Here is a 23,156-nt window from a genome sequence, read left to right as displayed (position 1 = left end):
TGGCCTTTACTTATCTCATCAAAAAGTTCATCAGAATTTACTGCTGTCCTACTGCTGATTCACTTCTAAATTAATGACTTAGCTGTCCTTGCTCTCAGGATATGAGCACCCTCTGCATTGCTTGTGAGGAAGTTTCAAGCGTACACCTTTCCTATATTATTGCATGCTTGCTCTTGTGTGAGAATTAAAAAAAGCTACTTCTTGGTCTTCCTCAAGATAAACTTGCTATCATTAATAGTGGTCTTGTATCAAGAAAAAGCCATCTTTTGGTTTCTGGCCTACTTTTTCAAGTACGAGATATGCAGATACACTAGAGAGCTTTGTTCTGGAAGTCTTTTGGAAGGTGGAGAATACAGCTGAGGACACATCTGCCAGAGTAAGCATTAAGCAATAATTAGGACTGCTGACTCTGGCAACAGTTTCTGGAAGTGCTTTTTATTCTGTATTTGCCTTTTAACTATTGAAATAGCTGCGATGAATCTGACTGTCGCTGCTCAAACATGTTGGAAACTACCTGCTGTAGGGCCATACTGTAGTTGCCGTGTGTCACTTTCAAACTGTAAGTCATACAGCTGACAGAAAGACTAGATGACACCTCTGTGAAGAAGAAGCCTGAAAGTCAAAGGTTCTGGAACTGTCTTTGCAATCACTGAGATTTTTGGAAGAGTGAGGTGGTTGGGATGGTATTTGACAAGGCAGTGCTTGTGTGTGTACTGCCTGTTCTTTCCATCCCTGTCTGAACAGCCATCTACATGAGGCAGTAGATATCTTCCCAGTGTTATACTACTGGGAAGTAGTATGCTACAGTTTCTAATATTTGTAGGAAATAGTAAGGCATGTTGGCAGTAGCTTAAGTCATCTTGAATTTCTGAAAGAGATAAGCGACTGGAATGCCTTTATGCTCCTTTTGTGTGTATAACTAGGTAAAGCTAGCAGGAATTGGAATAATCTAGGAGAAAGAAATAGCTATAGATCTGTCCATCTATCTCCTGTGTACACTATGCTGAAAGCTGTTGTAAAGTACGTGGTTGGGTGTTTTTCCCCTTTCACTATAGGGGGCAAATATATGCACTTTTACTGTTGTTCCAGTGCTGATATTTGAATCTTTAAAGCAATAACACCTCTTAGAGATCTGTCAAATGGAGACAAAATAAAAAAATGTTAACTTCAGTCAGCAACCCTTTGACTATAGGAGCTATAACTTGCTATTTCTATCTACTTAGTACCTAGTTATAACATGCTGGAAGTCTCCTAGGCTTGTGTTATTGCTTGGCAGCAAGGCTGGTATTATTTGGGTGCTGATATTAAACACTACTGAAGATTGGAAGTTGGAGAGTGTGATGAAGGACAAAAAGAGATGCTTTTTCTTAGAAAGGGACAAGATATTCAGCAGTTTCAAAGGACAAGCCATCTAAGCAAGTAGGCCTGTAAAGTAAACTGAAGGCAATCAATCTTGGTCTAGTGTGACTGTTTCTGCAAATGTCAAATAAGATTCCAATTACTGTTCCTAACGATGTTTAAACAAAAGAGGTATGTTTGAAACCAGTGTGAATGTTCTCTAACATACCTTTTGTGTTTGTTATGCTTGCATTTGGATGTTGGCTTTAGTACAAATGGATTGACTTCTGAAATCTGCTTGTAAATTCATCTCTCTGTCAATAAGGCAATTACCCGAGTTGTCAACTGCTTTAGAGTTGGTTGGTTTTTTTTAACTAACAAAGCTAAAATAGCATAGTTGGAAGTTTGCCGACCTTTGTATAGACAGTTGCTGACGTCTTGGGCCTTCAGAGAAGGTGAATAAATTTCAGTATCAGAGGAGGCATTCTGTGTGACTTCCCCCCCCTCCCCCCCACCCCGCCCAGTGTTTACTTACTTCATGCCTGGCAGTGCTTGAAGCCTGGTTAGATGATCTTTTACCAGAATCCTAGTACAAAGAGTCACGTTGATACTGTTGCTTGTTCAAACAGATTAAAATTGGTTAACTTTGAAAAATATTTTCATTAATATTATAATCAATATTTCTAGTTTTACTAGTATCCTTGGAGATCTGTATATGACTGAAGACTTGGTCTTCTCTGTCTGAAGAGTGGCAGGTGCAGGCTCTTAGGAGTATGGGGAAAGACTGAACAGGAAAGATTGCTGTACTGAAATTCGTGTAGCCAGAACCCATTATTACAATTTTGACTTCAAGTAAACCTGACTTTAACTTCCGTAACAACTTGCCAATCTCAAACACAAAGCCTCTTAGTGGGGGAGAAAAAACATCTAGTTTAAATTGAAATGGGCAAACTAGCTATCAAAACAAATCTGTAATATTCCAGATAGGTTTATTGCCGTTCAAACTCACTTTTTAGTTTGTAGACAGTTAAATCTTGCATATGATCTCTTCTGTGGCTGGAAGACCAGCTTAAATGTGCACAGATGTCACTCTTTGTGAAGCTGCTTTTGCTGCTTGCTTGTTTTGATGGCTGGTCTTCTCACTGTGTTGCTCTTGCCTGTATACTTTAATAAATAGCGTACTTCTTCCTCGGGAATTTACCTAAAGCAAATGGATAAGCCTCTATAGTCCACTGCCTTCAGCCTGTGCAAGGCCTCAGCTTTGGCCTCTGATTGTCAGTGTCGGAAAGCTTTGGGACAGCTCATCAACAGTATTAGCTTGCTGTAGGACAAGGCTGCTGTACCTCCTCAGGTGAAGACTGTCCCTGTCCTCCTCTTAAGGTGCAGAAATTGCTGAAGTAGGACACCAGGGAAAATGGAACAGAGTTGGATTATGTTGGAGGTCAGTTTCACACATCAGCTCAAGTGCAACTTCTAACCCTATGCTGAAATTGAAATACAGATTAGTAATCAACCAGTAGCTGATTATTGCTCTATGGGTATCTTGTACTGAAGAATATAGCTGCAAATACCAGATGTTGACATCAGGTTACTTGTATCAAGACATTGCTGGTGGTTCTCTGTGTGATTCTGTTGCAAGGTTGGTATAGCTACTGTGAGACCAGATTAGTAAAGATCATAGGCACATAACAGACCAGAATATGCATCAACATCTTCTGTTTGGTGAGCCTTTGCAATATCCTTCCACCAGGAATAATGAAGGCAAACTGCTTTGAGTCAGTGTGGGTCCTGCTTAAGCTTAGCAACTGGCATGATGTATCTTGACCTCTAATAATAGTAAGGAACCGTACCGCTAGAAATCCTAGTGATCATCTGTTATTTTTCTGGCCTCTTTGTCAACGACCTTAAGGGACCAGAAATTCTGTTCAGTCTGTCTTGACGCTGTATCCCCAGTTGTTTTTCCTTTTTTCCTTTTTTTTTTTTTTTTGTCTGATTTGCTGCTATTAAGTAAAATTTCCCTGTCTGCCTGTTCTTGACACTGGTTGCATGGGACTGAATCTTTGTTAGGAATTAGTTGCTGTTGTGGCCCTGAGAGCTGCAATTAATTGTCTCACCTGAGAAAGGAGCTCTTCAGAAGACACCTCTCTTGTTGGGAGAGGAGGAATGTGGCCGCTTTAGTTTAAAACTTGTATGTGGGCAGGGTGTTGCAGTATTGGGTGACTCAGGTGGTGGTTTTTCTGCATGTAAGGAAGGGATTTGTTTCCATCTCCTGACTTTTATAGTACAGAAGAATGGTCTGAAAGAAGTCACAGGAAGCCTGTTTAGCCTGTAATAAAACAGGGCTGTCTTCAAATATAGGTTCCTGCTGTTGAAATTGTGTGCACAGCCTGAAGGCTTTTTACTGAAGTCCTTAAAACGGTGTTTGTGGGTGCAGTCTCCATTCTTCAGGGCTTAAGATGAGACCCAAAGTGGCATGATGTAGCTTTGAAGTTAGCACTGCTTTGACAGGAGGCTGGAGGTCCCTTTCAACCTAAATTTTTCTGTGACTGCTAATAAAAATATTTGTGGGACTCGGATTTTTTTTTTTTTTTTACTATTATGTTGTAACTGTTTAGGTTCTGTGACGTAGATTATACAGATGCAGAAGTCCTTATGTCCTTAGTTTGCCAAGGCCTATACTTCTGAATGTAGGGCACCAATCTGAGCCGTTTCCTTTGTGTGGACCATAAAAGTGGGACAGTTCCTGAAAAGTGATTTTTGGTATTGATGAGACCATGTTATTGCCTTTTTGAAGTACAAGACACCCTAGTTCTTCTGGTCAGGGGCTACTGATGTGTGTCTCTTAATGGTACCTAAGCTGTGATTCTGACACTCCTTAGTGATGTGAAAAAGGTGCCACTGCAGGATGCTGTTGATAGCAGCTGTTGATCTTTGCTTTGTTCCTAAATCTCCTTTTGTGGAACTGAAACTGATGCTGTCTTATGAATCTGCCCTCTTTGGTCTGAACACTGTAAAGAAAGAACAGCTGTGCAGCAGCCTTAAGAAGTCCTTGTCAACAATACAGAAGAAGCAATTACGTATATGTATGTGATAAGTAGACTTTTAGGGAGGTACCTTTTTCTGGAGAGGTGACTCCCTCTTTAATATAGGATTATACTCTCTCTTCCTATAGGATTTAAGAGCCATTATTGGCCATTACTCGGGGAGTAGTCAGCACTTAATTTTGCTCAAGTGTCACATTCTTAGGACTGGATCACTAACATTCATTTGAGCATGATTCAGCTTTACATTAGGAACGTAGATGCTTTGTATTGTTTTCTTGTGGCCACAACTAAATTCCCCAAGACTTAACGACTTTGCCTTGTGAACAGGTAAAGTTATTCAGTGGTATCTTATTCTCATGTTAGGCTCTTGAAGAGTAACACTACTGAATCCATGGCTAGTTGAGTCCATCTTCACTGTACTGTCAACAACGAATTATTTTCAGATATCATAGAAGGGTAAAAATGAGTTAAGACTGAGCTGTGATTTTTATTGGCATCACAGAGTGGGATAGCTTGCGCAACTGGAGGATGGCAATGGATAGGCACAGGTGCTTTAGGAAGGGCGGGCTGGAATGATGATGATAAGGGGAAGTTGCCATTTTCTGTAAGAGCAGCAGAGCTGCACGCAGCGTTGCCTAGAGATGGCTAATGAGCCAGTTGAGAGCTTATGGGTGATGTCATGGGGTATCTGCTTCAGACCACCTAATCAGGAATGAGGCCTTCCTCAGACAGCTCAAGCCTAACATTCACAGGCCCTGGTGCACATGGGGTTGAAACAAACTGATATTTGCTGGAGGGACAGCACAGCAGGGAACAAGCAATCTAGGGGGCTTCTGGTATGCATTGATGACCACTTATCAACATAAGTGGTTGAGGACAAAGGAAGATGCTCAGATGGGCCTGATGGACCAGTTGCTTACAAACAAGGAAGGCTGAGGATGTAAAGGCTAGGAATTGTCTTAGCTGCAGTGACTGTGAGATGGAAGAGTTCAGGATCTGAAGAGGGAACGAAGTGGAGTAGAATCAAAACCAAAATCTTCAGGAGAGAAGACTCTCTTCTGTTCAGGGATCTTCTTGGAAGAACCATTTGGGAGATGGTTCTAGTGAATAGAGAGGTCCAGGAAAGCTGGTTGATTTTTTTTTTTTTCCTCTAAGAGCCACTCCTTTAACCTCTAGTGTGGCACGTCCTGATGAGCAGTAAATTGCACAAAGGCAGCAAGGGGCCTGCTTAAATGAACAAGGAGCTCCTGACAAAACTCAGACATATAAAGGAAGCATATAAGAGGTGGAAGCAGAGACAGATGACCTGCAGGGAACATGGAGACACAGTCCTTCAAGCACAGGAGGATGCATTTAGGTAGGAAAGACAATGTCCATGTGGAGTTGAATCTGATAAAGGATACGTGAATGGTAACAAGAAGGGCTTTGACAGATAATCAGCAGCAAAAAGAAGACTGAAGAAAATGTGGACCTGCTGGTAAATGAAGCAGGGAACCTGGTGATAAGGGATGTGGAAAAGACTGGGGAGTTCCATGCCTTCTTCACCTTGGCCTTTACTAGTCAGGCTTGCCTTCAGGAATTCCAGATCCCTGACACCTGACGGTCTGGTGCAAGGAGGGCTTACTGTCAGTAGTAGAGGAGGATCAGGTTTGGGAGTGCTTACAGAAACTGGTTGTATGCAAGTCTGTGGGCTTTGATGGGATTTACCTGTCACTTTGAGGCCACTCACAGTAACTGTAAGGTCATGGTGACGAGGGGAAGGTCTTGAGGACTGGAAGACTATCTCTGAAAAATGGACCAATAGAAAGTGCATGAAGTTTAACAAAGGGAAATGCAAAGCCCTACCCCTAGGGAGGGGTGCTGGGGGTACAGAAGAGATGCTGGGGGTCTTGTGGATCAGAAGCTGGTCATGAGCCAGTAATGCACCCTCGCCATAAAGAAGGCCAACAATATCTTGGACTGAATTTCAGGAAGAGCATTGTCAGTGGCTGGAGGGAGGTGATCCTTCTCCTCTCCTTGACACTGGTGAGACTGCATCTGTAGTACTGTTTCCAGTTCTGGGCTCCACAGGACAAGAGAAGCATGGACAGACTGGAGCAAATCCAGCAAAGAGGTGCTAAAATGAAGAGGGTGAGAGAGCTGGGGTTGCTTAGCCTGGAGGAGAGAAGGCTGTTGGGGAGATCTTATCAATGTGTATAAATACCTGGTGACAGGGAGCAAAAATGAGAGAGGCAGGCTTGTCTGTAGTGTCCATTGATGGGACCAAGAGGCAATGAGCACAAATTGAAACACAGGAAATTCCACTGAAACATAAGAATAAACTTTTTTTTTTACTCTAGGAGAGGTTGAATATTGGAGAGAGGCTGTGGAGTCCATGACCCTGGAGATACTCAACACCTGACTGGAAACGGCTCTAAGCAACCTGCTGTAGTTTGCTCTGAGCAGGAGGGTCTAGCCTAGAGCATCTTCAGGGACCCCTTCTGATCTCAGCTACTTCAGATCCAATTCAGCTGTTGTATCACTTATGAGCTGGTATGGAGTCCCAATGCAGATACCACCTAAGTTTTTATTTTTCCAGTGTAAGCACCTGCCTACGTAGATAAAAAGTAGATTCTTTGTTTAAAGTTGAGGTCCATTATGAGAAAGGAAAGTGATTAAACAGCAGTAAATACAGACTGTAGTAGAGTTTTGACTTTTCTTGAAATAGCCAATATAGAAACCGTGCTGTGGTTTGTGCATCCAGAGGTAAAAAGGACAAAATCTGGCCATTTGAAGCAAGTAAGAATTGAGGGACTACATAGAAAGGTTACTGATGCCTTTTGACTGAAGTGCTGGGAGAATACCTTCACAAGTTAAACTGCCTCTTAGAGCTGGTACAGAGTTGCTTAGAACTGGAGTCTCTTGTGTCAGAAATCTCCCTGTATCTTAAAACTGCTGGTGGAGCTCTGTGTTATTACTACAAATGATATCCCTCGGAAGACTGGGGCAAAACAAACTACTACAGGTTCCTGTTCTCCTCCCATCCTGACCTCTTATCTGATTAATGTCTGCTGAGAGCTTGAGCAATGTTACTCTTTTTTTCATTTTTCTTTTGAATTGCTTCACAAAAAGCCCTTCACACAAGACTTTAATTTTCTTTGGGAAAGAATGGATACCTATTTCATATTCATCTTTGTTTACAGTAGACTCTGATTACATGGAATAACACTAACCCTTATTTATCCTCCACTCTCATGTCTTAATCGCTTGTAGCTTTCCAGTAGGTGATAAATGTATATGTCTGAGTATATACTGTCACGTAGTTCCTGCTTGGCGTTACAATACTTGACCCAGTCTGGAGAACCTGAGTTCCTGCTTTGTTTCCACCTTATCCAAAATACTTATGAGTAGATCCAGAGGAGCTAGATGCTTTTGTGTTCTGGTGTGGGAAAGTAACGGAAGATCGGTGAGGAGGATTGTAAACATGCTCAAGTGACTTGCAGCTGAGGTGTAGAAAAACGCACACATAATACTGATCATTGTTTAGTCTTGTGTGCTTGACAAGTAGAACAGCTGTGTTTAGATAACATAGGCCTGTGGTAGACTCAGAAGCACCCTATTGAACATGCTTGAGATTCCTGCCCTGCTGTTGGAAAGATCAAAGCACAGTGGTAAACCATGTCAGCTTGAATCCCTGATACACAGGCGAGAACAGCAGGTTCAGTAATGCTCTCTATCGAGGACTGAGCTCTGCGGTGCCTGCATTCCTGCTTGCGTGCCTCTACCTGGGTGCTGGTTCAGAGATGCCCCTGTTCATGAGGTATCGAGATTAAATTTACTCTTCGCATTTCATCTGTGGTTTTGTGGTTGTTCCTGCATCCTGCTTATGTTGACTCACACATACGGGCTCACTGTCTGAGGAACCTGGAGGTTCAGAGAACATCCTAGTCCTGCAAGTCTGCGGTAAATGTGGATATGGAGAGCGCTGATTCTGTAGCTTACAAAGATGGTGACAAGTTTTATGGGGGAATTGAAAACTGCACAGGTCAATGTACTGCCTGTCTCCGTAAACCTAGACTGTCAGTTGCCCCCTCTTTCTTGAGGGAAATTATTTACTTCCATTAGACCATGGAGGAAAAAGAGGTAGAGATTGTAGCTCAGTCCCTGTTGGAGCAGAGCTGTGGACAGCCATGTGTGATACTTAAAGGGGCAATGTTGCCAAGCAACTAACTTTGCAGCTGTGATTTGGTAGAAGAGCAGTTCTGTTTCTCAAAGCTATGCCTGGCTGTGATTTTGTGTAAGAAAATTAATATATTGATAGGAGTAGGGAACTGTCCCTCTTGCATGGATGAGGAAAGGAATATGATATTCCACGTTTGGCTATTGATTGCCATACCCGTTTTGTGTACTACCTCCTTTTTGAGGAGGAGGGAACAAGAGTCTGTAATGCAATTTTACTGAAGTGCTTGAATGAAAATGGATAAAGCTTAGTAGTACAGGACTTCATTAGTAGGATTAAAGGCAGTAGTAGTCCTATAGAAATTTCTGCAAAACAAGATGGATGTGATTCATTGTGTGTAACCTATTTTTGAATGCAACTGAACTTGCAGGTGGATTCAAAACATGTCAGTGAGTGGCAACTGGGACTGAGTGATCATTTTAAATAATCTTCTTGCAATGTGTGTTCAGGTGTCATTTGGGTTTAAATTTGCCATCCAGAACAATGTCTAGAAACAACCAGTGATCAATAAGCAACAATGCTTTTAAGTATAGGGACTGATTTTCCCATTGGGGTATATACCCAGGGGATATTTGTTCCGTTGCCTGTTATCTGTAGATAAAGGCAAAAACATCCCTTTCTTCAAACATGGAAAATGTCATACTTAATGTTCACCCTTTGCAGCTTCAGCAGAAATGTGCTCGTGCATTTGAGCTCCCCTCCTAAGCAGTCATTAAATGGAAGAGACACGCCAATAACACGTTCAGTATAGGCTTTTTGATCTTTGTTCTCATTGCCAAGTGATACTTAGGTGGGTTATTCTCAACTTTAAATGTACTGAATTGCTGCATTTGGTCTGGCTGGGATGGAGTTAACGTCCCCATAGCAGCCCTCATAGTGCTGTGCTTTGTATCTGTAGCTAGAAGGGTGTTGATAACACAGCAGTGTTGTGGCTGTTGCTGAGCAGTGCTCCCACAGCATCAAGGCTGTCTCTCCAGCCTCCCCACAAAGGCCACTAGGCTGGGGGTGGGCAAGAGGCTGGGAGGGGACATAGCCAGGACAGCTGACCCAAACGACCAAAGTGATATTCTATACCATATATATAATGTGCACAGCAATAAAAGCTAAGAGAAAGGGGCATGAGGGAACATTTTTTGCCAAGGTGTGTGTTTTCTGCTGTAGCCGCTATGCGTATTGAGGCCCTGCTTCCCAGGATGTGGCTAGGCATTGCTTGCTGATGTGAAGTAGAGAATACATCTTTGTTTTCTTTTGCTTTGGCGCATGGCCTTTGCTTTTCTTTATTAAACTGCTTTTATCTTGACCCATGAGTCTTTTCATCTTATTGTCTCCCCCTTGGTGGGCATGTGGTGGCTGGCCAAGGTTAACCCACTGCAAGTGCTGAGGGTTTCTTGTGTTTGAAGTAAAAAGTAGCAGTTATTCCCCTTAATAAAGATTGTGAAGCCTTGGTTTACTTTTCTTAGTATTATGCAGCCCATAGCAAACAGCCTCTGAAAGAAGTGATGCTAAATGCCCCTTCCCACTTGTCTTGTTCACTGCAGTTTCTGTGGGGTTTGGGTGTTTGTGGAGTTCCTGTTTAAAAAGGCTACTCTAAAAATATGTTAATACAGCAAAAAGATTCTATCAAGTGTTTGGTCTTAAAAGAGACTTTAAAAAATAAAACAGATACAAGATCACATACTAGAGGATCCTGCAGACTTTTGGGAGTACGTTTTGAGAATTGATACTTCTCAAACAATGTTAATTCCACTCTGAAAACTTAAAATTCTGTATTCCAGACTAAATGCAGCTCAGTACTTTGGTATTGTATTCAATTTGTCTTCCTAGTTTCTGAAGAAAATGATACTTTGAGGAAAAAATATTGCACAGCCACAACTTCTTTTCTTACGACCACAGAAGGTAGCAATCATTTTGGAAAAGTAACTTTCAAAGAAAAGGAGAGTAGCGTTTTTTTTTGTGTAACACAAATCTAGTTAAAGCAACTATGAAGAACACTACTTGAAAGTAAATTTGTTTCTTCCTTTCCCAGTCAAACGTAGCTGATATAATGATACATGATGTCTGAGTGTTGATGAGGATCAACACTCCAGCATTGATGGTCACGCTGGAGTGCTTAATTGTGTTAATTTGAATTAGATTTAATTTAGTGTCATCTCAGAGGAGACCACCATAGTTTTAGGAAGCGAGAAGATGCCTTTAGAAAAATTCAAAGCACATTTCAGCCTTGTGTGGCATGATGCATTCTGATTGGATATAAAGAAGTTTGTGGTTTGTTTGTTTGTTTAACCATGAAGTGGTCAAATACTGGACCATGTTATGCTCAGAGAGGTGGTGGAACATACCTTAAAGGTGTTCAGGACAACTGAACAAAGCCCTGAGCAGCCCAGTCGAATTAAATCTGTTTGGAGCATCAAGTTAGCCTAAATGACCTCGGGACGTCCATTCACACCTAAATTAATTTACAGTTTTTATTCACTGTCTAAGGAAATACAGTATCTTTATCTTTAAAAGAGCAGGCATTAAACGTCTCACAGAGCACACACCCCCTGTGTTTTGTGGATTGGCCCAAACCCTGCTACGAGGATGGGTGTTGAAGCGCTCCCAAAGTCTGAGCTGTTTGCTGAGACTTTGGGGAGTACGGTATTGGGGTGTAGCTAGGCTGGCGTGCAAGTCCTGGGGATGTGTGGGAAGGATTTGTGTCCATGCCACTGGAGTTTAAAGAGGGGGAAAGGCTGTCTGTCCTCTTCAGCCTGTTCTTTCCCATCATTTTTCATTAAGCTAATACCCTGAGGTCCACAGCAAGTGCTGCTCTGAAGGTTAATAATGTTGTTACAGTAAAACTCTTGGATCATCCAAGAATGGAGCTTCATTTACATGTTAGGGTGTTCCTGAGCCTGAGAACTGCAATATATTAGTATGTGGGGGTGGGCAAATAGGCTCGCTGTAGGTAAGAAGGGCAAAATCTACTTAGTCCGGTTTATTTAACCCACAGAGGAAGTGAGGGAAGACAGTATGTAGGAGAGGAAAGTAGGTGAATAAGTCTCTGCAGTGAACATGGGTGTTGTGGGTTAATCCCAGTAAGCAGCTAAGCACCACACAGCCGCTTGTTTTGTCCTCCCCAGCACCGGGGTGGGGAAGAGAATCAGAAGGATAAGAGTGAGAAAATTCATGGGTCGAGGTAAGGACAATTTAATAGGTAAAGCAAAAGCTGTGCACACAAGCAAAGCAAAACAAGGAATTCGTTCACTGCTTCCCATTGGCAGGCAGCCATCTCCGGGAAAGCAGGGCTCCATCACGTGTAACAGTTACTTGGGAAGACAAGTGCCATAAGTCCAAATGCCCCCCTCTTCCTTCCTTCCTCCAGCTTGTATTGCTGAGCACAACATCATATGGTATGGGATGTCCCTTTGGCCAGTTGGGGTCAGCTGTCCCAGCTGTGTCCCCTCCCAGCCTCTTGCCCATCCCCGACCTACTTGCTGGTGGGGTGGTGTGAGAAGCAGAAAAGGCCTTGATGCTGTGCAAGCAGTGCTCGGCAATAGCTAAAACATTGGTGTGTTGTCAACACTGTTTTGGTCACAGATGGAAAACACGGTGCCATATGGGCTGCTATGAAGAAAATAAACTCCATCCCAGCACAAACCAGTACAGCAGAGAAGACTGGTACAAGAAACTGTCTATCTGGCCAGTCTTTATAGATGGTTTCAGTGTATTTCTACGGTCCAGAGCTTAAAGTCTGGCACTCTGCTTTTTCTCTAAAGACTTGGATCTCTGGTTTCTCTCTGCACCTTTTTCAAACCTAAGTTCATGTAGGAGAAGTCAAGGAGGTGCAATTACCTGCTCTGTAATGTAGAATGTATAAGGGAGAGCATCTCAAGAGTCACCGAGAGCTGCACAGAGCTTGTATACTTTTGGGGAGTGTTTACTTAAGCAGGCTCTACTACCATTTAACTGGAAAAGGTAAAGGGAAGCTGATTAATGCAGTTACTAGATGCGTAGTCTGCTAAATAAAGGTAAGTTTTCATTCTTGTTTATGGCAAACAGGCTATATTATAAACCCAGCTTGAGAACAGTCTTATTTCTGAGGGTTTTGTCATGGTTAAAGGAAGAACTTCAGTTGCTGGCTGAAGATATTTTTGCAGCAGATGCTTCCATTGCCTTCATCCTGTGCCTGGCTGCACAGGGGCTCTTGCTACAGCCCAACAGCGTAGCGTAGATTTTTTTTTTTCTTATCAGTGATGCTTTTACTTAATGCTTAGCTATCAGCTTATGAAAACATTTTGTTAGAGCTCACTGTTCTCCAATTTTCCTTTTATTTCTGCCTATAAAAGGAATATAAATTGTACACTTAAAACAGTAAGCCTTTTAGCAGTTCCTTGCTGACAAGGGAAAAATTGCAGTCAAGACTATCTCCAGAAGCTTCCTACTAATACTGTAATATGCTACGTAACCTTGTCTTTTTTAGAAAGTACCAAATGCTGCTAACAGGAAATGACAGCTTGTGCACCTTATTCTTGCAGCTTGAACTCTGACACAAGCAATCTTTCTCTTTTACGAGTGAACAGGCAAGGTAAAATTAGAGCACTACTCCTTAGCCAAATTGAAATTTGACTGCTGAAGTTGTTAGCTTATTGAATGTGCCAGGATTAGTATCTCTGACATTTCTGACTGTTAGGGCAATGACTTTACTTTCCAAAGGGTGTGCTTGTGGCAGACTAGTATCTCACAAGGCTGGTAGAAGCACTGTGGCAATGTCCCATATGCTCTCCATATACATATACGTGTGCTCTGGGTAACCAAGCGTGAGCATGGCAGGCGTAGTTGCCAGCTAAGGATCGGGAGCCGCTTTCTGACAGTTCAGTAGCTGGTTATGATTCTGCTTGCTTGGGCAGTGTTAGGATGGTTGGAGAAATCTGTGGTGTGACGTACTTCCAAGTCAGGAATACGAACTTTAAAAAATATTTTAAAGGAAGTTTCAGTACAAAAGACTGAGTTAAACTGATATTTGCACTAAAAATAGGTGTTTTAATGAGGAAGGTGTTCTATTTAGATCTTGTCATCTTAGAAATAAGATGAATAGGAGGTCTTGGTGATGTTTTGGGCAACAAATCTTCAAAAGCCATTCTTGATCTCCTCTGTCTCTTAATATTACTTTATGTGAAGAGTGTTCAACTATGTATGTATATATAACTTCACAGTGAACTCAAAATACTGTATTTTATTTGTTTAACAACTTAGTACTTTCATCATATCATCATCACCTCATGTTTGGTAAAATAATTTTTTTTTTTATTTTGGAAAAACGTACTTATCTTCTCACAGTCTTATTCAGTCAAAACTCAGATTTTTAGTAACTGGTTGTTTGCTCATAAGGCCAAAAAATTTTAATTCTTTCACTTTGTCACCTTACAAGATTTCTTGTCTAATAGCCATTTGGCACAAGCAAAAGGCTGTTCATCTCAACAATAAACTGTCATTACCTGTATATTTCCAATAGCTGTAACTAACCAGTCCTCTGATTTGCAAGCTGCATTTTTTCCATATTCCTAACTTAGTTTACTGAATAAGGATTTTGATATTTGAAATGCTGTATGACTTGAATATATTGCAGAATTAAAGTAGTTATCAAGCCAGCTGCTTAATTTTGTGGCTTAAACATAGAACTTAAAGAACATTCATGTCACTTCATTCTAGTTAAGGCTTTCTACAGCCCTTGAAATAGAGAAGCTGTCTTAGTTTCTTTGAGGCACTCTTAACAATTATGAATGCTATTGAAGCGAATGGATCAGTGACCTGAAGGAATAATTTAAACTGGTTGATACGTATTTTTCTCTGACTTTTAGAGGTGGGGCAGGTTGTGCAGGGGAAGAGTTTCATTCAGAATACTTCTACACAGGCCCCTTGGAGTTACAAATAAGAATAAGCTTAATAGATTTGTTGTTGACTTTCATGAAAAATGGTTATCCAGACAGAAAAGACAAACTTGGAGGAATTCTGTCCCTGAAACTCTATGCCACTTACCAGACCCTGGCTAAAAATAGCCAAGTGATGCTTTTAAGGCTTGTCTTCTCACTATTCTTGCAATAGACCTTGAACCATACAAATTTCAGCTGTTATCAAGCCGGGCTCTGGAACAGTCTGTTTAGTTGCTTGAATTGTCTGCCTTCAGTGCCACTTTATGCCGTTGGGTTTGATTTTATTCAAAACTGCTAAAACAGCCTCTCTTGCTTGAACTCCTCCCAACCTTTTTTGAATATAGCGAATGTTAAGTTCTCAAATTCTGGCCTTGACTATCAAAACACAGGCTTATTAAGTCAGCTATGAGACTTCTAAAGACTATAGGTATGTTTAAGCTACGGCCTTTCATTGCCTTTGCTATATATAAAACATATATTTTGCTGCATACTTAGACTTTGACGTCTGAAAACCTTGCATCGTTTTCCTAGTCTTTGGTTATGGAGGTAAACCAACAAGGCCTTTTCTAGCGTAGAGGAAAAGAAATCAAGCTTAATGAGAGGGAGTAGATGTGACACGAGAACGGGCTTCAGGCTATTTGTTCTGCTCAGTAAGAAACTAATTCAGTGGATCAAGTCACAAGTAAATAGTCCTATATCAGTAGTTGCAAAAGACTAAAGGTTCAACGACCTTGAAGAACATTTTATTTGAGAATAAAGATTCTTGTACTGTGGTTCTTTCACAGTCTCCTGTGCTTCAAGATCTTGAAAAGGTCTTGCAGATCTTGCGTATTCTTTCTAAGAAGATTTGTTCTTTAATTCACAAATTCTGATATATGTTGCTTCTTGGTTTCTTACTACTGTTTTGAAGATTGAACTGATGCAGTGGACATGATTAACTTTGCAGTTAAGCTTTTTGTATTGTGTGAGTGTTTGTGTGTGTGTGTGTGTTTCTTGTATTGTTTCCTCTTAAAGTCTGTGAATCAAAAATGGTTGGAGATGGTGGTTGTGATTCTGCCTTTTTGTGGGAGAACTAAGCAGCCTCCAATGAAATTAGTAAGAGATGGTCTTTGAAGCAGCAGGATTAGACTGAAAATGGATGGTAGTAATTGTATTTTAGTATCACCTTGACTTAATCCCTGTCTCTAGTGTGTTCGAGGAGGGAAACTTGGAGGAGTCACTATAGTTCTGCCTTGCTCTTTTGTTCTTCCCTGAGTGCCCACCGGAGGAGGGACTGTTTTGTGTTACTTAACTCTTCTTGTGTTGAATTGCACAAAATACAGCTGCTACTTACTAGTTTTCCTTCTTTTCTCTGATCTGCTATGTAAGAATGCTTGTCTTCTGTACGTGTTCTTTACCTGTATCTCAGCTTGGAGAAATCACTACTGTTTCTGGAAAATATTGATTGATGACTTGATTGAAATCTTGAGTAGCAGAACACTTGTGCAGTATGAATTGGGTTGGGGACTAATGCAGAGAGAGCGAGCGCTGCCTGGGCATGCTTGTACTAATGCAACCACTGAGGATTTTTGGTAAGTCTTTGTCCAAAAAGTTATAGTTTTTTAGGAACTGGCTAGCAACCAGTCAGGATGAGTCAGAAGAGACATGTAGATTTTCTTGCAGTTAATTCTCTATTCCACAAGATGGAGCCAGTTATTTGGCAAATAAAGGCTGTCAACCAGCAGCAGAATTTGGAGAAACAGAAGAGAATTAAACTAACTTCAATGTGCTTTATGGTCAAGTGACAGGCAGGGTGCAGTTGAGCGAAAGGAAGAATTGTACTCTGTCAGAAGTCTTTGAAGATGTTGGCCCAAGATAAGTTTGCTACGGACTATATTGAGATGAAAAGCAGTTAGTGCTTTTCATGTAATACTTGTAATACTTGTAATACTTGGCTTCCTTCCTCGTAGAATTGCTAATTGGTAACTGCAAGAATGTAAAGTGAAAACTAACTTTGTTTTCATGTGCCTCTGTAATACAAAACCTTATTTAAACTTAGTCTTGACAGGTTCCTTCATTGTTTCTTCATTGAAAACTTTGTTTCAGACTTAATAGTCTCCTGGCTAACTGGTTTTATGCACATAGTGTAAAGGGTTTGTAGTAGTTTGCTGGGATGCGTAACGGCCAGCTAAATGACACTAAATATAAAATTGAAAGGCTATGTTCTTGCTCTTTTTACCCCAGTTCTCGCCTCTGTTTGCTCCCTCTAAGTTGAGATGTTTAGTAAGAGTGGGCAGCACCTGTTTTGCAGCAAAAGAACTGTTCCAGTATTAACCTGCCGTTACAGTAAGCTCAACAGATGGTAGTGGACTGATAGAGGGAAGGAAACTCTGAATTATTGTGGTAAGGGGGGCAACCAGCACCATTCTTCTACTTAGTAGTCATGTCTGCAATAATCTTATACTTGCTTCAGAGTGGACATCTCCCAACTCTGTCATATCCCAATGCTTTTGTTTCCTTTTTCTTCTTTTTAGTTTGTTCTGGTATCCACTACTTTTCTTTTTTAACTTGTTTGTGTGGGAAGTACACCTACTCTTGCCCAGTCTTGTCTGGCAGTATATAACCTTTCTCACTAACTTCTGTATGCTGAGTAGAGGATGGAGTGTTGACTGAGAGGCTTAAAGTCGTATTTTTGTACAGACTAATCAAAAGGAGAGCTAAAACAGTGTTTCACACTGCATTGACTCCTTTGATTCATATACAGTTAGTATATGAGGCTTCCATGGTTTTTGTAATGCAGGTAAAAGCACTTTTTCCCAAGCATTTTTAAGTGGTCAATATCCTGTAAGCCTTGTTTCTTGTGTATGATACAGACCTAATGCAAAATAAAATTTGAGCTGTTTGGAATAAAACTTAAACCTTAGACTTCTAAAAACTAATGTACTTTGTCTTGAGTTTCCTTCTGTAAGGCACAATACCAGCTTCGGCATTACCATTCCTTCCCTTATTCTTGCCCAAAGATCTATATCACCTGTACCCACAAAAAATTGGTTTTATCAGCTATAATTACACAAGCGGGGTGTATCAGGAATGCTGTGAATGTTTATTGCAGCTTCTTCAATCGGCTTTCTAATATAATGGAGTAAAACGTAAGGTCCTAACTGAACGAGTTGTGGGGATGGGAAAGAAAGGGATATATGGGAGTATATGCACACACATTGAGCATGTGCAAGGTACTTACTAGTCCAGTTTAAATAATATGGAGGAGAAATATCTCATAAAAATGATACCCTGAAGAGGGGAGAGTGTGTGTGTGTGGGGGAAAATGGGAAAACTTTTGAAATATGCTGGGAGAAAAGCTTTCGCCTCACCAGAGAATATGTAAAAGTGGTGCCTTTTTCACAAAATTCATACTTTGATGTACTTTTTACAATAAAAGAATGTAATCTGAAGATGGGTAACTTCTTCAGCAATTTAAAAATTGGCTTGAAATCAACTTATGTGAAGACTTGTGTCTAAAATTACTTTCAGTCTCTCTATTGCTGAAGTTTTCAACAGTTTTTGAAATGTTCTTTAGTTTTTTAGTAGCTGTAGATATTTCTGCAAGTAGGGAGAATGTCATTCTGTACAGTAACTATACTGACATGGAAATCTACTGTAACTGGGAAAAACTCTCTTCAGGTTGTTTCTTAAATTCACAAGTTATCTAGCAATTGTAAAAAAATTAAAGAGGTACCAGGGAATCTTGTGTCTTGTGGCTACACATTTCCTTCATTCTTAGGGTCTAGGTGGTCTCTAATATAAATACTCTAAATATGTCACAATTAATGCTGTTTCTGTGCATCTAATTGAATTCTCTTTTTTTATTCAGAACTTGGTATACGATTTCTGAACGCAAACTAATGTAGTAGCGTGTGTGGTGGGTTGACCGCAGTGAGCAGCTGAATACCCACCGTCCTTTTCATGTGCTGTCCTCTCCTGTGGGGGTGGGGAGAAAGAAGGAAGGTGGAAAGACCTGTGGCTTGAGATCATGGCAGTTAAATAAGGAAAGCAAAAGCTGTGCCCTCAAGTGAAGCAAAAAGAGAATTTCATTCACTGTTTCCCATCAGCAGGCAGTTGTCCAGCTATGTCCTGGGAAGCAGGGTTCAGCATGTGTAACGGTTGTTTGGGAAGGCAGAAAGGCAGCTACCATAACCACAAATGTCCCTGCTTCATCCTCCTTCTTTCCCCCAGCTTTTGTTGCTGAGCACGATGTCATACGGTTTGGGATGTCCCGTTGGTCAGTTGTGGTCAGCTGTCCCTGACTGTGTCCCCTCCAGGCCTCTTGCCCACCCCCTGCCTACTGGGTGGGTGTGGGATAGAAAGCCTTGACTCTGTACAAACACTGTCCAGCCGTAGCCAAAGCATTAGTCTTATCAATAGTGTTTTAGCCACAAATCCACAGCACAGCTCCATAAGGGCTTGTATGAAAAAAGTTAACTCCATCCCAGCCAGGCCCAGTACAGTGTGAAGTGTCACTTGGTATTCTCCATTTGACGTGTAATAGCCAAGACTCCAAATTAATTTGTGTGAAGCTGTATGGCAGCTCAAATCCATCTTTCCCTTTAGTTCTTACAGGAAGTTTGCACTTGTGCTGTATTTAAATTTTAAATCAAAACTTAATGACTGATTTTTATGAAGGTAACTGAATTACAGTTGCCAGTAAGACTAAATATGCACAATAAACCGTGTGGGTTTTTATTCAGGATTAGCTATTTTGAGGGTTACTTAAATTGTTGATGTCAGACCATCCTAAAGAAGGTTGTCAGGTGTTCACAGGAATGAGCTAATGCATTCAAAATATTTGTCATGATAATTTCTCTGGAAAGTAGCACACACCTTCATAGCTAACTACTTATTCATAACTGAAAAAGGAAAAGGAAATTTAAGTTTAAGCAGTTTACAAATATAGAAAAGAAAGAAAAGTTTAGATTGAAGAAAGAAAATAAATTAAATTCTCATCTTGGAAGCAGCAATCTGTTTTAGGATTGATTAATTTTTTTCCTTGGTTCATCCAGGCTTCATTTCAGGGACTTCATAGTATAGCAGTATATAGGCTAGTATAAACGTTGGTCATTTTCAGGACAGCACAAGTCCTGTGGCACTTTCCTTAAATTAACTTTCGCAAAAGTTGAAAGAGGCTGAAAACGATCCATATCTCAAATGACTGAAGAAACTATTTGAGGTGTATTTTTATATCGGAGTGGTGCGTGGATAGTGGTGCAGCAAGCTGCTGAAGTGCAGCCTAGTTCCTCTAGTAAAAAGCTTGTATTCAAAATGGCTTTCAAAATAATAGAATTACAATTGTGTTAAAATTTATGTCAAACTGTATTTAATGTTAATATTGTCTGATCGGAGTTGCACTGTATAATACAGTTCTTGATAGGTAAGGTAGCATTACTACTGACATGTAAAGGTGTTTTAAATAGCATAAAGTAGCAGTCATCAGGATTCTTAATATCCAGTCTTCTTTTTTCTTAATTGGCTAGCAAAATATATACAGTAGATAAACTAGGTTACTTTTGTAAATTTTGCTGAAGAAAAACAACTATATCTGTAAGGAGCCAATGTGAAGAAACCTGTAAATATTTCTATTAGGTGCAAAATATTTCCTATGTACAGAAGTAAGGATCCTGACTTCATACAGAATTGGGATAACTGTAAATTGTTTACTGAATTAGTCCAAATTACTGTTAAACACTTCTTGCACAGGAAGGTGTGCAGGCTAAGCTTTAGTTGACTTTTTGGCTAAGTCAAGCACAGCTGGTTTGATGCCCACGCAGAAAACGTTATTTTGTAATTTCTTTTGCATGCTACTTAACTGGTTGTAATTGATTTGTATTAATTAAAACATTTTTCATTTGAAGCATTTAGTATTGCATATTGTCACTAGTCTCAAATAAATTCAGAGAGTACACGTGAATATTTTTGTCTGGCCTCAAGTTTGTCTGTTATTCCACTCTTTTAATTTGTTACTTTATTGCTTAAATATATTTGATTTCCCTAAGTTATTTCAGAAATAAGTACAAATTAATGAAATCTCATCTTCTGGGAAAATACAAAACTCTTCTTTTCCAGGAGAAAACCATCTAATTTACAAGTTGTGTAATGATCTTTCTTTTTGTTAACAACATTTTAAGTTAAAATATTAAACTACAAAGTTAATGATCTCTCCTTCCATTTAAGATCGTGTCCATCCCTCATCCTGATCTTGTCTCACTAATGTAGAACTTGCCTATCTGGGATATTATACCTGAAGAATAGGAAACTCATGCCATGTGCAGTTACACAAACTCTGTTGTGGTAAAAAGTTTATAGTGGCTTTGTAAACACTGTATAGGATAAAAGTACGGATAGTTTATAGATACTACAGATAAACACCTCCTGTCCGTGTTGTAACCTGGACAAAACTCTCTTCCCTCTTTAGAAGGCACATCCCTGGGTTTTAGTTTGAGGGAAAAATTGGAGAAGCTGTTGGGCTACTCTACCTTTTTGGTTTCTAAACCATCATAGCTACGTTCAGCAATTGCATCAGCTGAGGTACTTCATTTACAATCAATTGGCCAAAAAGCTTTTTTTATTATGTTTCTTCAGGTGTACTAATTTAGTTGAAACTTGATTAATATGTTGAGGCAAATGACCTGCAAAACTCTATCCTGGAGCACTAAAACTTAAAGTAGTATGAATTGTAAGTGGGATCTTCCTGTAGTATAGATCTACACAGTAAGGACAGGGTGAGTATTTTGTGTATGTAGTATTTTATAGGGGAAACAAAAAGGCAGGTCAGCAGGCTTCTGGTTGTTGAACTATTTCAGACAGGCATTGCAAACAGTGTGGTTGTTCATTCTTACCTGACAAGTAGTAGTTTTAATGTAGAAGTACCATGTGGGAAATGATGTATTGTAACTGTTAGATCTCTTGGCCCCTGAAATCTAATTTTATGATGGTAGCACTTATTTTGAAAACCACCAATCATCATAATCATTTTGGTCTTAAAGGTCAAGCAGTAGACATCAAGTGGTCTGACTTTTTGAGGTCTTGAACAAGACAAATTACAAGCGAGGTGGCTACCCAAAATATAGCCTAGTATTTCTACTAGCAAGAGGAAGGCTTCTTGCAACAAATTTGGGGAGCTGTGAATGCGTCTTGAGATTTTCAAATACCAATTCAAAAGAATGGAGTCTAACTGAAAGGATTTCTCCTGCTTCCCTGTTTTGGCTATCGCTGAATAGTGCTTGCTCACTATCAGGGCTTTTCTTCTTTCTGTTCTGCTCCCCTGCAGATGAGTGGGCTGGGGGTGGATGCGTGGGCAAGAAAATTGGGAGGAGACACAGCCGGGACAGACGCTGACTCTAATTGACCATTCCATACCCTATGATGTTGGGCTCAGCAATAAATGCTTAAGGAAGGGAGGGGAAAGAAGGGTCATTCTTTGTTATGGTGTTGTCTTCCAAAGCCAGTGTTGTGTGTGCCAGAGTCTGGCTTCCCAGGAATTGGCTGGACACCTGCCTGATGATGGGAAGTAGTGAAGACATCCAACTTCTTTTTTTTCTTTTTTTTTTTTTTTTTGGCCTCTGTGCAGTTTTTGCTTCACTTAATAAAACTTGTTATCTCGGTGTACCAGTCTTCTCACCTCCCTTCTGTTTTCTTCCTGTCCCGCAGGAGAGGAGAGCGAGCAAGCAGCTCTGTGGGTGTTCGACTCGGGTCAACCCAACACAGTCCTAAGCTAAATATCAGGAGAGGGAGGCATAAAATTCTTTTCTAGGCCCCAGGGAAGTGTTCGTACAATATATTAATATTGAAATGCAAACTGCTGCAGTTGCATGAGTGGTCTGGGTGTCCATCTGTCATACAAAGGTGGAAAATATTTGCTCAAAATGTTTTCCAACTCTTCAGTGTGCCTTCTTGCTTTTGATGGTTGATTTTTTTTTTTTTTTATCTCTCAACTCCTTAGAGCTCAGAACTTGATGGACTTTAAAGCAGTGCCTTTAGCAGTGGTGGTGTACATAAAATGGTATGAGTGTTTAATTTGAGACCGTGTCAAGTCAAGCATCCCAAGTGTCACTGGGGGAGTTCAAGCCAGCATGATTTAGGTCTGTCTCAGCATGCCAACACAGCTGAGAAACAATAGTAAGGTTCATAAATCAACCTGATTCTGTGAGAAAATTCATTGGGCTGTGAATGGCGACTCATACTGTAGTTTAGGAATCAAGGATACTGAATGTTTTCAGTTTTCCGCCATTCTTAGTCATGGATATTTTCATCAGTTGGTTTTGCAAATCTCTTTATAATAATTTCCTAAGAGCTTGCGTGCTACTATTGGATTTGTTGCATTAATATAAGATTGCCCTGCTTTTAATTTCAAGTTAGGTACAGATGCATGTCTTAGGAAGCTTTTTGATTGGAGAAAAAGGGGTAACTTCTGCTGATTTCTGCTGATGCTTGCATCTGATGCATAGCCATAAGGATTATTCAAGATGTAAGCAAAATCTTGTTACTAGTAAGCCAACTTTCTAAAGTGTGGGTTGTTTTTTTTTTTTTTCTTGTTTTTTTGTTCGTTTGTTGGGGTTTTTTTGGGTTTTTTTGAAGGGAGGGGACAACGCTGTGGATACAACATATGGCTTCTTA

General features: G+C 40.4%; 1 protein-coding gene across 4 annotated transcripts in view; it reads left to right on the top strand.

Annotated features, from left to right (window-relative positions):
* Positions 1-23,156, top strand: part of SMAP1 (small ArfGAP 1) — a 100,186-nt gene that overhangs the window by 3,896 nt on the left and 73,134 nt on the right. The window lies entirely within an intron of this gene.

This window comes from Chroicocephalus ridibundus, chromosome 3, assembly GCF_963924245.1.
Source record: "Chroicocephalus ridibundus chromosome 3, bChrRid1.1, whole genome shotgun sequence".
In the NCBI taxonomy this organism is placed as follows: Eukaryota; Metazoa; Chordata; class Aves; order Charadriiformes; family Laridae; genus Chroicocephalus; species Chroicocephalus ridibundus.
The sequence above is the reverse complement of the archived record's forward strand: the minus strand, read 5'-3'. Positions and strand labels throughout refer to the sequence as shown.